Raw genomic sequence first — 14,877 nt, 5'->3', positions numbered from 1 at the left:
CGATAACTGACTTATCCAACATCGGCCGACACACCTTATTCATCATGTCCATAAACGCTGCAGGAGTGTTTGTTAGACCGAATAACATCACGAGGAACTCGTAGTGTCCGTACCGAGTCTGAAACGCTGTCTTAGGGATGACTGCCTCTTTCACTTTTAGCTGATGATAGCCTGATCTGAGATCTATTCGGAGAACCAACTCGAACCTTGTAGTTGGTCAAACAATTCATCAATCCGTGACAACGGATATCTATTCTTCACCGTAAGTTTATTCAACTCACGATAATCTATGCACATTCTCATAATTACATCCTTCTTCTTAACAAATAACAACGGTGCGCCCCACGGGGAAACACTTGGTCTGATAAAACCTTTGTCGAAGAGTTCTTGTAGTTGGGACAACAATTCTTTCATCTCTGATGGTGCCAGGCGGTAAGGTGCTTTCGCGACGGGCTGGGCTCCTGGTATTAACTCTATCTTGAATTCTATCTCTCGCTCCGGCGGAAACCCAGGAAGATCCTTAGGGAATACTTCTGGGTAATCGCACACGATAGGTACAGCTTTCATTTCTTTCGTCTCGGCCGTAGCTTTGACAACATATGCTAGGTAGGCACCGCACCCTCACCTTAACAATCCTTTGACTTCTATCATCGAAATGACATTTTGCCCTGAACTTTCTTTATCACCATAAATCGTCACCGCACTACCATCCAAGGAATTTAACCTTATTATCCTACTCTTACACACTATCTGAGCTTCAAACTCAAATAACCAATCCATTCCCAAAACCACATCGAATGCTCCTAAGGTCATAACGTACAGGGTAACATGGAACTCACGTTCCTCTAACTCTATCTTCCAATCCTTAACCATTTTCATTATTTTAACCGAGGTGTCACTAGAGGTTTCTACTATATAGGTTTCAGGAACTCGGCAACACTTTATTTAGCTAATTTCACTACGTGAAAATTGACTTTCGGTCACACGAAAAAAGTGTGGCCGTAGGCCTTTAGCCACACACATTTTGTTCAGGTCATATGTGGCCAAATGTCACGACACCGTGGGTTTGATATGGCCGCACACAGTTTTTAGTGGCCTTATGTGGTAATAAGTGTGGCTAAAGGGTACAGGCATTAGTTGCTGGCCATCAAGAAGCCTCTCCAATAAGTATAGCTAAACGCTAGAAAATGGCCACATGACTATTTCCTATGAGTGACCATAGTGATTTTCCAATGACGTTTGATCTCGTTCCGCCACACAAACAAAAACCAACTGATGAAAGTGTGGCCAATGTTTTTGGTACCCTTTCGTCACACAAAAATGTTTTTGTTGTGGCTAATGGTCATTTATAGACTCTAATTTTTGTAATTTCAGGTGTGGCTATTGTCTTACAAATTATTTTTATTTTTATTTGGCCAAATTATGTGTAATTAGGCAATATATAATTATTTTTATTTTTTATGCAGTAATATAAAACAACTATAAGCAAGCATGACAAAAAAAAATTAGAAACAAATTATATTAACAATAATATTCACTTAAGCAAATGTATATGCAAAATATCTTACAAAATACAAAAATAACGACTACAAAATACAAAAATAACGACTACAAAATAGTAAGCCTGCAAACGAAGTTCGTTTAACTGTTCGTGAACCTTTCGGCGGGAAGTTCGTTTATCTTTGTTCAATTATGTTAGTTTAGATTATAAACAAACGAACATAAACGAACACAAGTGTTCATTTTTTAAACTAAATGAACATAGATATTTGTTCGGTTAAGTTAAAAGGGAACAAACCTTCTGGTCACATAAGATTAGGTGTTCTGGCCAAACAACAAAAGTACCACGTGCGTTGCCAACATTCACAATTTCACCTGCCTCACAAGGAATAATTGCTTGTTCCTTTATAGTTTCATCAATACTAACTTTATAGCAACCCACCGGGATTGCTTTTCCATGCAACTGTTGTGGAACCGGTGACCAATGAACTGTACCACGTGCCCACCTTGTTACGCTTGTCATGCACACACAAACAACACTCATACACCTATCAACAAGCATGTGAAATCATGTTGAAGTCAATATTTATTATAAGGACATATCCATTGATATGCCATGTTGGTGGGAAATTAACAATGTTTCGCGTAGTACATACCTTTATTTCAGCAGGTGGGGAAGCTTCAATCGTAGATACATCAACTTTTCTTTTACGGCTTCTCCGTTTTACCTAAAAACCATTCAATGAATCACCTTATGGATGGAAATCAATCAACAATTAAAGGGAAAAATGAAATTTCCAAATACTTACTGATGGTTTTTTCGAGCCGTTACTATCCGGAGTGTGGTGTAGTTGTGTTGATGTTTCGTCAACATTGTTCTCTATAGGCTTCATTGGTAATAGAAAAGAAATTGGAATTGTTAAACTTATTAGGTTATAAAATATAAAAACTGAAATTGCCAAATACTTACTGATGTCGCGCTATGGGGATCGAGTACCGTTTGGTCAAAATTTTTTTCCACGGACTTGGTCTGCAATTCAGTAATAGAAAATGAGCACACTCACATTGGAAACGAATTATAAAAAGTACTGAAATTGTCAAATACTTACTGATGTCGCGATATGGGGAGCGAGTACCGTTTCAACAACTATTTTATCCACAGACTTGGCCTACAATTAACTTATGCAAAATCAACATACTCTCATGGAAAGTTAATTATTAAAAAAAATCAATCAAACTGTCAAATGATTACCTGAGGAGCGGACTCTTGTTGCACAGCCTCACCTGAGGTTAAGATGTTTCCCACAGAACTGGCCTATAAATCAATTTATTAGGTTATGGGAAATGAAAAATCACATGGAAAGTTGTAATAATCAAAGAAACTGTCAAATACTTACTGGTGCTGGCATTTTATTTTGCGCCATAATACTAGTACTTTGGTTAGAACCAACCTGATTGGGAACATGATATACCTACAAATTATGACAAAAATAGTGCCAATTATGTATGTCGAATGCATTAATTAATATGTAGCATACCTCACTTACTTGACTTGCCGACATTTGCGGCAACAATCCTTCGAGATGTCTGAACCTGGCCTCAAATGCTAAGTGTTCCTTCTCACGACTTGCTAGCATAGCATTCGTGGATTCAAGTAGAGTCTTCAACCTGTTCACCACTTCATCTCTCTGCACCGTCTCATACTCAAGTTGGGCAATCCGTTGCTTAAACGAGCCTTTTACCCGACTCACACCCCAATATTTACATGTTGTCAATCCGTACCCAATCCCTTTTAAAACCCACCTTTCTCTTTGCCAAGCACTAAGGTGACGGCATCTGTGCACAGTTCAAGTGTCAGGGATCCGGAGGCGATCTACTCCTCATGCTGAACCTGCAAGAAAACAAATGTCAAACTGCCAATTCCTTACAAGCATAAAACGTCAGATTTCATGAACTACTGTAAGTAAATAAACACTTTGTAAACGATTAGGTTAAAATATGTTATATATTTGTTCAAACTAGTCTATTACGCTTGTAACACGCTTATGTACAAAAACATATATAAATATTCTAATACGCTAGTAACACACTTATGTATCCACATCAAGTGTTAAGACAAGTTAGACAGACTCAAGTTCGTTTGACACCAATATAAGGCAATGAATTGACTTTAACATGATTTAAAAAGTTTAATACTAAAACATACTAATTTGGTTGCTACGCCTTCGACAACATCATTTTTGTATGCACCATCTTTGTCCTCCCTTTCTTTCATCCACATTAATGCATGGCCGGGGATCTCATCCGGTTCAATTTCCTTCTTTTTGACCTTGTAAAATATTCAAGAGAAAGCAGCTGACGGTCATGCATTAGACACACAACCAATAAATCATTGAACTAGAGAGAAAGAAGCTAATGGTGATTACCAGTTTCTCTCGAAGGTAGGTATAACACCCTCGTCCCATGTGATGATCAAAAACATTCTTTGCTCGAGCTCCCTTTGATGAAGCCGATTTTTTCTTCAACCACACATTATAATCATTTCATTATATTTAAAAAAATCATAAACCATATATACTCGATCAATCTACGTTTGCAGAGTAGAGGATTTATACCTGAAACTGCTCTGATTGTGTGTACTCAACGAAGCGATCCTAGTCTTCTTGCCTGGTCATCGTCCTATGTCCCTTGGGTATCGCCTTCAGCTTCAGAGGTTTACCAATGTTCGGCATAATGTATTTGGCATACATTTTTCTTCGGAAATCCCGAAGAAGGTATCCGACCTGATTCATCACAGAAGGCCTGTGACACGCCTCAATCTCAAAATATTTCTGCCTAATATAATACAGTAAAGGTAAATTACTTCTCAAAAAATAATATGCGCAAATAAAAATTAAGAATAACCGTTATTTGTTCCCACAATTTATCTCTAAGCTCCTTTGTGACCTCCCTCCAACTAAAATGTCTCAAGCCAACTATTTCTGTTACAACATCCCCTAAAAAACTTGCAAACTTTGATCTGGTTTGGCCAGTAAACCTACCCAGATTATCAAACTCCACTACCAGTCTGACACCACCGGATTTTGCATAATCGGTACGTAGCTTAGGTAACCTCGTCAACCCCCTTGTAGGTGTTTCGTAGTAGCAAAACTGTTGATGGGTTCGATAGCCATCGTCGCTATATCATCGTCTTCTTGACCGTCATCGTCGTTGGCTTCCTCGCTGGAGTAGCCTTCAGTGTCGTTTGATTGAGAGCCTTCGTTGTCGTTGTATTCCTCATCGGAGTATAAAACATGTTCTTCTTCGATTGTTTCATCTATAAGTTTCATATTCGATTGTTCTTCTTTAATTGTGTCGTCTGATTAATTTGTGGAGTGGAAAGGTTTTTTAATAATTTGGAGTGTAATTTGATTTTTGGAGTATTAAATGTAATTTGGAGTTTTTGAATATTTGGAGCCAATATTTTGGAGCTTTTTGAGTTTGGCCTCCCTTTTAATTAAGAACCAACAGATTATTGGTAGAGAACCTGTGGCTGAAAATAGGCACCTTGATAGAAGATGGTTTTTAATATAAATTAAAGGGGATAAGCATGTTACTAGCGTATTAGGATATTTATATATGTTTTTGTAAATTAGCGTGTTACAAGCGTAATACACTCGTTTGAACAAATATATAACATATTTTAATAAGCGTATCACAAGCGTTTTTAACAATAGATTAAGACCCAGTAGATTATTGACATAGTTTTTAATATAAATTAAAGGTAATAAGCGTGTTACTAGCGTATTAGGATATTTATATACGTTTATGTACATTAGCGTGTTACAAGCGTAATAGTGTTTTTTAACAAAGTATTTTTTGTTTTATTTTTAGATTTAACCAAGTGTTGTTTACGATTTAATAAGCGTATCAGTAGCGTTTTCAACAAAGTGTTTTTTGTTTTTATGATTTGTTTTAAGATACTCCATAATTAAAATTCTTTAAAAGTTTTCATACAAAAGGCACCATTAAAACAATAAACTAAAATATGTAACCAACCAACATTCAAAACAATATGTTACAAGAAACTATAAAAGTAAAGCATTTAAAAGTTAACCAACCAACATTCAAAACAATAAACTAAAATATGTATCAATACGACCATCTAAACATGAAAACAACAAATGTTACCAAAATCACAAATGTCACCAAATCACAAATGTTTCCCAAAGTCACCAAATCACAAATGTTCCAAAAATCACCAAACACAACACGCATTCTTGCACTAATCAACTTCTGAAACTAACAAAGTACCTTCTTTGATGTCATATTAAAATCTGCACTTATCACCAATCTGTAAATCATTTTCCGCCCTGAAATTTTTCCATTTTGGTAAACAATATCTGAATATCAGTTCTGACAATTCACCATGAAGTTTAATTTTTTACGACCTTCGGGATTGACCAAAGTGATTAGGATTCCATTATAGGCATCAATCTTGGTTGCAATGTGACCCGGAAGACGTTGTGAAAAGCAAATTTCAAATATATTATAAAGTTAAAATTTAAACGAATATACTTGTAAATAAAAAAGAAATTTAAAAATTAAATTTACCAATTTGTTGGTGACGTTCATGTGAAAGACGATTTTAGAGTCATCATTTTGCTCATCAAGATGAATTGGGTTTTTGGAGGAACTACCTTGATTGCTTAATTGATAGTTGAGAAACAGCTGATTGGGACCAAGAAGGATAAATTCTATGCCATCTTCATGAAATACATTAATATGAAATGTAAAATCTGATATGACTTCAAACACAACAAACGAACCACCTTTCAAGTTGGTTTGTTTAAAAACCTCATTCCATCCATTCTCTAGCTTAAAACCCATTCCATCCCAATGACATGAAACGTTAAACAACACTCTATCTGGAGAAATAAGCTCGAAAAACAAATTCATGCAATTTTCACCAAATTCTTGAATCACGTACCACTCAGGGAAATCCTGTTAAACATGTTAATTAATAGACATTTGAATTTGGAAACAATCATTAAAAACAGAAATTAAAACTTACCAAGTAATGAACGTGTCGGTTTCTGACTAGAATGCATAACATTGTACCGGATTGATCATTTATGTTTCTTTTTGAAAGTAAACATGTTCAACATAGATGTTGACTTAACCTCAAAAACAACATATGTTCCAGCTTCTATACAACATTCTCTGATTAATTCAGTCCAACCGGTTTCAAAATAAAAGTCATCAAGTACTTTGATTATAAATACAGAAAACGTTCTACCACTTTGATCATAAATCAAACAACAGTCGGTATTCGATTTCATATCAGCAAACATTAGTTGAACAACATTAGGAATGAGCTATAAGTAATACAAAAAATGTCCTTAGAATCGCTGTAAAAGGTTTCATAAAAAAATTACCCAGATAACATTAACATACCATCCTACTCATGGAATCGCTGTTGATATCTACCAGGAACTTAACTCCATTATTGAGACGTGGCATTTTTATGTCAGACGATCTTGTATGTTCTTACCAGGATAAGCGAAGTTAGAAGTCGATTTAGTGTTTTGAAGTAAATGGGTTTTATCATTGAGAATGGTTTGAAATTTTTATTTTATTTTTTTCTACACATTTAATTATATATATATTTTGGTTTTTGTTTTATAAGTTAATATGATTAACTTTTTAAAAAAATAGTATAAAAACATAGTCTTACTTTTAGTTTTTTTTTACTAACATTCCGGTATAAATTTCGTTAAAAGTTGAGTTCGTTTAATAAATCGTATTTTTTAAATAAATTTAAAAATTTATCCATTATTGAACCATTAGTAAGAGTTTTTGTATAAGATTAACAACTTCGTAATAGAGAAGTTCATAACATTCTAGTGTTATCATTATCATAATGAATAAGTATATAGTTTTGTATCATTATCATCTTCTAGGTTATCATCATCACCATGTGTGTTATGATGATGATCAACATCATAAAGTTATCATCATTATCATGTATTATAGTGGTTATCATCATCATAATCATCAATCACCGTCACCATGAAACGACATCATCATCTGACGTGAGGGTAATCAACGTGGTCATTGTATAGGCTATCGTAGTCGGTGTTGATCATACGGGTAACATATATCTCGTTATCAGTGTCATCATCATCGTCAACAGCATCATCATCATCATCATCATCATCATCATCATCATCATCATCATCATCATCAGCATCATCATCAACCTATTGCCATGTACGGGATGTAGTCAGCATCGTATGGGTTATCGTAAACAAAACGCCTAATATTAGCGATCACTGTCAGCACCATCTTATGAATTGTTGTCGTCATCAAACGATATCATCAGTCGTACAGGCTACCATCAGTATGACCATCGTATACGTTATTATGGTCGTCGTCGATCATACGGGTTACATGTCATTAAACATCGGTGTCAACATCATCATCAACACATATATATATATATATGTGTGTGTGTGTGTGTGTGTGTGTATGCGCGCGCGCATTTGTGTGGCGTATTGTCATATAGGTACATATAATTGATCATCATCATATATATGTGTGATTATCATCATAGACATCATGCTCATTGTACGAGCTACACTCGCCATCGTATGGGTTGGCGTAAGCAAACCATACCATATAGGTTAGCAGCATCATTATGATAATTACCACCAACCCAGGTTGTTATATCCATGTATTCATGTGGGTACCATTATATTAGCATCGGCGTCGTCATAATTGGGCCAATCATCATGGTCATCATACGGGATAGCACCGTCATCGTCTCATGGATTACATATCCGCAATCATACTATACACCACTTATTGCCACCATCCACCGGCCACATTCGCCACAACGACCTCCAGCACCAACCACTAACCACACACCACCCACCACCACCACCCACCACACCTCTGCCTCCGCCACCACCACCACCACCGACCTCCGCCACCACCACCTACTAATATATATATATATATATATATATATATATATATTTATATTTATACCCACCCACCCACCCACCACCACAACCACCGACCTCCTCTAGCACAACCCACTACCCACCACCACCACCCACCACCCACCACCGACCTTCGCCACCACCACCACCCACTACCCACCACCACCACCACCCACCATCACACATCTGCCACCACGAACCACCACACCTCCGCCACCGTCCACCACCATCATGACCACCTGAACCCACCACCACCCACTAATATTATATATATATATATATATATATTTATATCGTACGATTAAAATTTAAAAGCACGCGCCTTCTTTTAAAATGGTTAAATAATTACCCAAAATTCAACTTCGTAATACAATATTTCTACTGTGAAGCACAATTATTCCCAATATTCCTTAAAACCGTCTACGATTCGTTTCTACTGTGAAGAACACGCACAAGAACAAGCCCGAGTGGTTTAATTGTTTTGGAACAGAACCAAAATGAAGAACCCTAACTCATCTACTTCTGGAACGGAAGTAAGGACGAAGCACAAGCATGATAGGTCTCAGAATAAAGATAGAACAGGTGTTAATTTATGTTCTTTTAACGATTTAGGTTTAAGTAATCCTAAAATGTAAGCATTTGTTTAAATCATCTTATGTATTAAAGCGTTTTATAAGCGTGTTGTAATACATATCTTTGTTTTTTTAAAATCTATGTATAATATTAAAGCATGTTATAAGCGTATGCTAAGCGTGTTATGGCTTTGGTATGAGAATTATCAATGTGATGTATGATAAGAGTTTTCTGTTTCCTTGTGATTCGTGTTGTTATCCCCTACCCCCATGTTTTATTGTATGTATGTGATTCAATTGTCGAAAAAAAAACAAGACTGATAAAGCTAAGCATCTAAACGAGAAGAGAGATAGAAGGAAGAATAAAAAAGTTGCTCAAGTGGTGAAAAAGGTGAAAACAAAACATGTTGTGGAAGCAGACTCTGATTCAGACCTTGACACAAAAATCGACAGGTTGTTGTCAAAGCGGAAAGAGATGGAACACAAAACATATGACCCGGACTTTCATTGTCCGAAAAAGAAAGCCATTAAAGAAAAGAAGCCAACCGAGAGGGGAAAACCATTTGTTGAATTTGTAGACAAAAAATTGAAGAATAGGTGTGCACCTTGTAATGTTGTAGATGCAGTGAAGGCAATGACCACTGCCCAAACTACTTGTGTAGAAGAAATGGGTTTCGGGTCAATGTGAAGACTTCAAGTAACCCAAACTCCAACAACTTTTGGATATTGGTTGCTCATGAACTATAATAACCGTTTAAATGAATTAAACATTGGGAGCGGTGTTATTAAGATAACACCACAAAAAGTACATGAAGTGTTGGGGACACCAATGTGTAAGATTCCTGTTTTAGACAAGAGTAGACTAAGATTGAGGGAAGATGTTACTACAGATTTGTTCAAAAAGCAATTCTCGACAAATTCAAGAATAAGTATAAAGCATGTGAAAGACAAACTGGCCGCGGATCAAGGAGTTGGTGAAATGTTAAGATTAATTTCCTTATGTTGTTCAACACCTGTATAGGATTTGTGACAAAATCAACAACAGTCAATCAACGACTCATCGCCGCAATTAATAAAACCTCGGATATTCCAAATATGGACTGGTGCAACTATCTTATTGAAAACTTGAAAATGAAAAAGGAAGAATGGAGAGATATCAACGCTCAATACAACGGTCTGATCACCTTCCTTGTGATGCTTTACACGCATGAATACCAGAAAAAATATGGTCCATTTGGGACTCCCGTCGCAACGCCTGCATTCAACTACATAACAAAACTACTCTTAATAAGATGGAAAAATACTTGGAGAATAATGGTCCTCCCTTAGAAGAAAATGCTACTGAGGTTGCTACTGCTGCTGCTGTGACATTTAGTGTTGACGGGAAGGGTATTGATGCGTCTGCTGCTACTCCTGCTGCTGTGACCGTTACTGCTGCCGGGAAGGGACTTGAGGAGACTTCTGATGCGGCTGTTGCTGATACTGCTGCTGTGACAGTTAGTGCTGCCGGGAAGGGACTTGATGAGACTGCTGCGGATGCTGATGCTACTGAAATAGATAATGCCGATCAAATAGCTGAACAAGATTTGGAAGATTATGTAAGCGTTTATTCACCTTTAAGTTTGCAAATGCCTATCGTGCTTGTTGACTATTATTTAACTCAATTACAACTGGTTGGGATAAATTGAACATGTTTTTGAATTAACAATAACTATATTTTCTTTTTTCAGTCTTGGAATAAGGCAATGGGTAAAAAGTTGAAGACATTTGATAAAATTTGCTTAGAGATCAACGAGTTGGTCCGTCAAGGAAATGATAGACATCCATCAAATCACAATATCTTTGCTAGATGTTGTGAATGGGAAAACAGTTTCAGTAATAATGTGGTCCCTAAAACACAAGATTCAGATGTTGGTGTTGGTGGTCCAGTGGCTGCTCTAAAAGGTATTTGGGTAAAAGTAATTATGATTATAATTAAAACGCTCATAAAACGCTTATGCTGTTATTTTAAACTTATTATATCCGTGCGATGCAGTTGATTCGGATGTTGGTGTTGGTGTTCCAGTGGCTGCTCAAAAAGGTATTTGGGCTAAAGTAATTATATTTATAATTAAAACGATCATAAAACGCTTATGCTGTTATTTTAAACTTATTACATCAGTGTGATGCAGTTGATTCAGATGTTGGTGTTGGTGGTCTAGTGGCTGCTCAAAAAGGTATTTGGGCTAAATTAATTATAAGTATAACTAAAACGCTCATAAAACACTTATGCTGTTATTTTAAACTTATTACATCTTTGTGATGCAGTTGATTCAGATGTTGGTGTTGGTGATCCAGTGGCTATCGAAAAAAATGATGCAGGTGATGCAGGTCAAGAAAACAATGTCTCATGCGCAGATATTGATAAAGTTGTTAATAAAGTGGTTGAGTGGGCTAAAGAGGGTATTTAATTATTGTTAATACAGTGATTAAGTAAAATGATGTTTTGTGTAAACAATTATATTAGGATAACTTAAAATAATGGAGGTTAGCATATCTAGGAAGATAAGGTTGTAACTTGCAACTAGTTATGCAAGTTGTTTTAAGATTATGCAGATTTTATGTTGTAATATTTTAGTATAAATAGGTGGCTAAAGTGTCTTGTATAAGTGTGGTGGTTTAATCCCTTTAATACAAAAGCGGTTTTGTGACTTTGATTGCCAACAATTATAAATAAAAAACAAAAGGGGTTGAAGGTATTTAATTATAGTTACAATTATTTTCAGTCAAATTTAAAATGAGTTGTTTTATGTTTAACAGTTGACACCGGATTGTCAACAAGTGATAACCTCATTACACTGAAATCTCCATATCTTCTGAGAGAGGTTGACGTATCCGCTAGTGTCACAGAAGATGAAGAAATCATTTTAGAGTATATATATTTTTTGTCTTGAAGACATTTGTTAGGAGGTCTACAAGTCCACTCACACAGACTCGTTCAAGGTGATCTTTGAAAGCTACTGTCCTGGCATTTATATAACCACCAATGCAATGGATGCATTCATTGAAATAATAAACAATGAAGAAAAGAACAAATTTGCAGCATCACCGTTCAGATTCTTTGCTTCAAGCACTCTGCTGGTACAAATTAATCTATTTTGTTTGTACTATTAGAAAACGCTCAATAAACTCTTTACTCATATGCATTTTAATTATTATACAGACAAGTGACCATTATGTTGAGTCAAGGGGTTACACATACAAAGAAAGTCTGGATGTGTTTTCAGACAACATCGAAAAAACAAATGGCAATTTTTGGAATCAAATCACTCAAGGAGGTTGCTATAGTGCTCGTGCCAAATCTACAACACGAACATTTCTTTGTGGTTACCTTCAATCTTCAAACAGGAGTGATAGAATTACTTGACAACAGTGCAAATCAAGAAATACCAGCTGATGCAAAGTTTGAAAGCTTAGAAGACAAATCAAAAGCAATTAGAGAGAATTTTGAAGAAAGATACGGAAAGACTTCTGATATACTGGTAAACATATATACCTTTAACCCAAAAAACATACATACCTGTTATAAAAATTATCAAAATACTTAAATTGCTTTCTATTTTGTTTAGAAAAACGTCTTTTGCATGTATCTTAAAACAATCAAACACCCCATTACTTTGCAAATCCAAGTAGCAATAATCAGTAGATTGAAGATGACATGGAGAAAAAGAAATAATGGAATATATTGTGGTATTTTTTCTATGAGACACATGGAGACGTATGATGGGAAGAGACCATGGGGGTGTAATTTCAAAGGAAGGCCCTAAACAACAGAAACAGCTAAAAAGGTTGAGATCAAAGTATTTGTGAAAAATCCTCCTCTCGTATGTAAACCAACATAGAAATACTCTTGTTGGTGCACATAAATTTGACACTGTGGATATGTTATCCTGGCATATGTTTTGGATCAGTTATCCTTAGCATGTATTCCAGATCGTATCAGGATCAAGGATCCTCAGTACTTATTACTAATTAACGGTTGTTCTCATGTGTAGTCTTATATTTATCTGGTATAACGGTTAGAAGACTCAGTCTATCCACTAACTTGCAGTCAAGAAGATATTGACGTGTCTGGATCAATTATTCTTCTGAAGAGTTCCAGAGCTATGTCAGGATCATGGATCCTCGGTATTTGGTGTTGTTAACGGTTGTTTCTTATATGAAGGTTGATATTCATCAAGTGAAACGGCTCCAAGACTTATTCCACTGGATATCTCGCTATTGGACTTGTCAAACACGTGGTCAAAGTGGCTGTTACGTTTATATTGAAGACAATGGCGGATCTAGGGATTATTAGTTAATTATATTTGTTATTAATAACTCCATTGAGTTATGATCATTTAAGGCACACACACTATATATAACATACCAGCTACATTCATAGGAGAGAACAACAGTACACACACATACTTAGAATTATTGTAAACACTGATCATAATCTCCAAACCTTGTATCCTCATTTTTCATATTAATAAAGTGGTGATTGACGATTTGTCATCACCCGGGGTTTTTGTGTTGGCGATCCGACCAAGATCAAGGGCTTTTCCTCGTAACAAATCTTTGTGTTCATTATTATTTCGTTTACATATTCATTATTATCATCATAGCACTAGACCTCACAATTACGAATTTGGATACATTATCCTTTAGTGATTTTTGTCCAAAACAACTCTTATCAAGAAAGCACTGCTATTCCATGAAAATAACGACACTCCTTTAACCAGAGAAGATTTGATTGCTGAACTTAAGAAAAGGCAACAACAAATTTGAGTGATTTCAAAACTGACTGCTATGTACTTTAAGATACCTGTTATGTTATGCTATGTACATTACCACTTTGTAAATGTACTTTAAGATAATAGTTACATGTTGAATCAATGTTTTAACACAAACATAAAAATTTTATTATTACCAAAACACACAAATTTTATTACTACTAATCTCTGAGTGATACACATATAAACACACCAACACTACATCATAAATACTCATGAAACACCATCACATACTAATCTCTGAGTGACATAAGAAACTTCAACTTCAATTCCATATAGTAATTCAGTTCAAGAATTGCCTTGCCCAAAAGTTTTAACTGGTCAAGCTCTCTCTGTCCTACATCAACCATAAACAAAACAGCAAGATCTCGGATAGTACTAGCGGGCATTCGAGTAAGAACTTTTGCAATGACATCCATGGCATCCAAGTTGTTGCTAGTCTTTACAAATTCTTCAGTAAGAGTTTCCCGACTAGCTTTATCTGCCTCGATTTGATCCTCAATTTTCCTCCTGAGTACATCCTTGTAGGCTGTGGATGATGACGAGCAATCCATTATTAACTAAAACGAATAATTAAAAATCATGTAGGTATATGAGTTTCATAAATGTGGTGTAGGTATATATAACCGAAAGGCTCAAAGACAAAACAAAAGTGTGTCCCACGCTTGGGAAACTCTCACGGACGAATAGTAACTTTGCAACACAAAAAACAAAAGGGTGTCCCACGCTTGGGAAACGCACAAACTTGTCTCATGTGTTTATGTCACCTATCAGAATTAATTTGGGAAATCACTCACATTTATACTAACCTGTCAAAAATCTTGGAAAAATATTTAGGTAATGATAGCCTACATTAAAGTTAAGCTATATCTTACTAGATCAAACTTAACTCCATTAAATTACTGGCTCAACTACTGAAAATTAAATAAATACTCTATATATACTCACATGTCTAATTTGTTATTCAATCACACTAACATTTTCAAAAACGATAATAAAAATGTA

Source organism: Bidens hawaiensis, unplaced genomic scaffold (genome assembly GCF_021521415.1).
Source record: "Bidens hawaiensis isolate Kalapana, Puna unplaced genomic scaffold, B.hawaiensis_p1.1 tig00025191_1, whole genome shotgun sequence".
Classification (NCBI taxonomy): Eukaryota; Viridiplantae; Streptophyta; class Magnoliopsida; order Asterales; family Asteraceae; genus Bidens; species Bidens hawaiensis.
Note: the sequence above shows the minus strand (reverse complement) of the source record.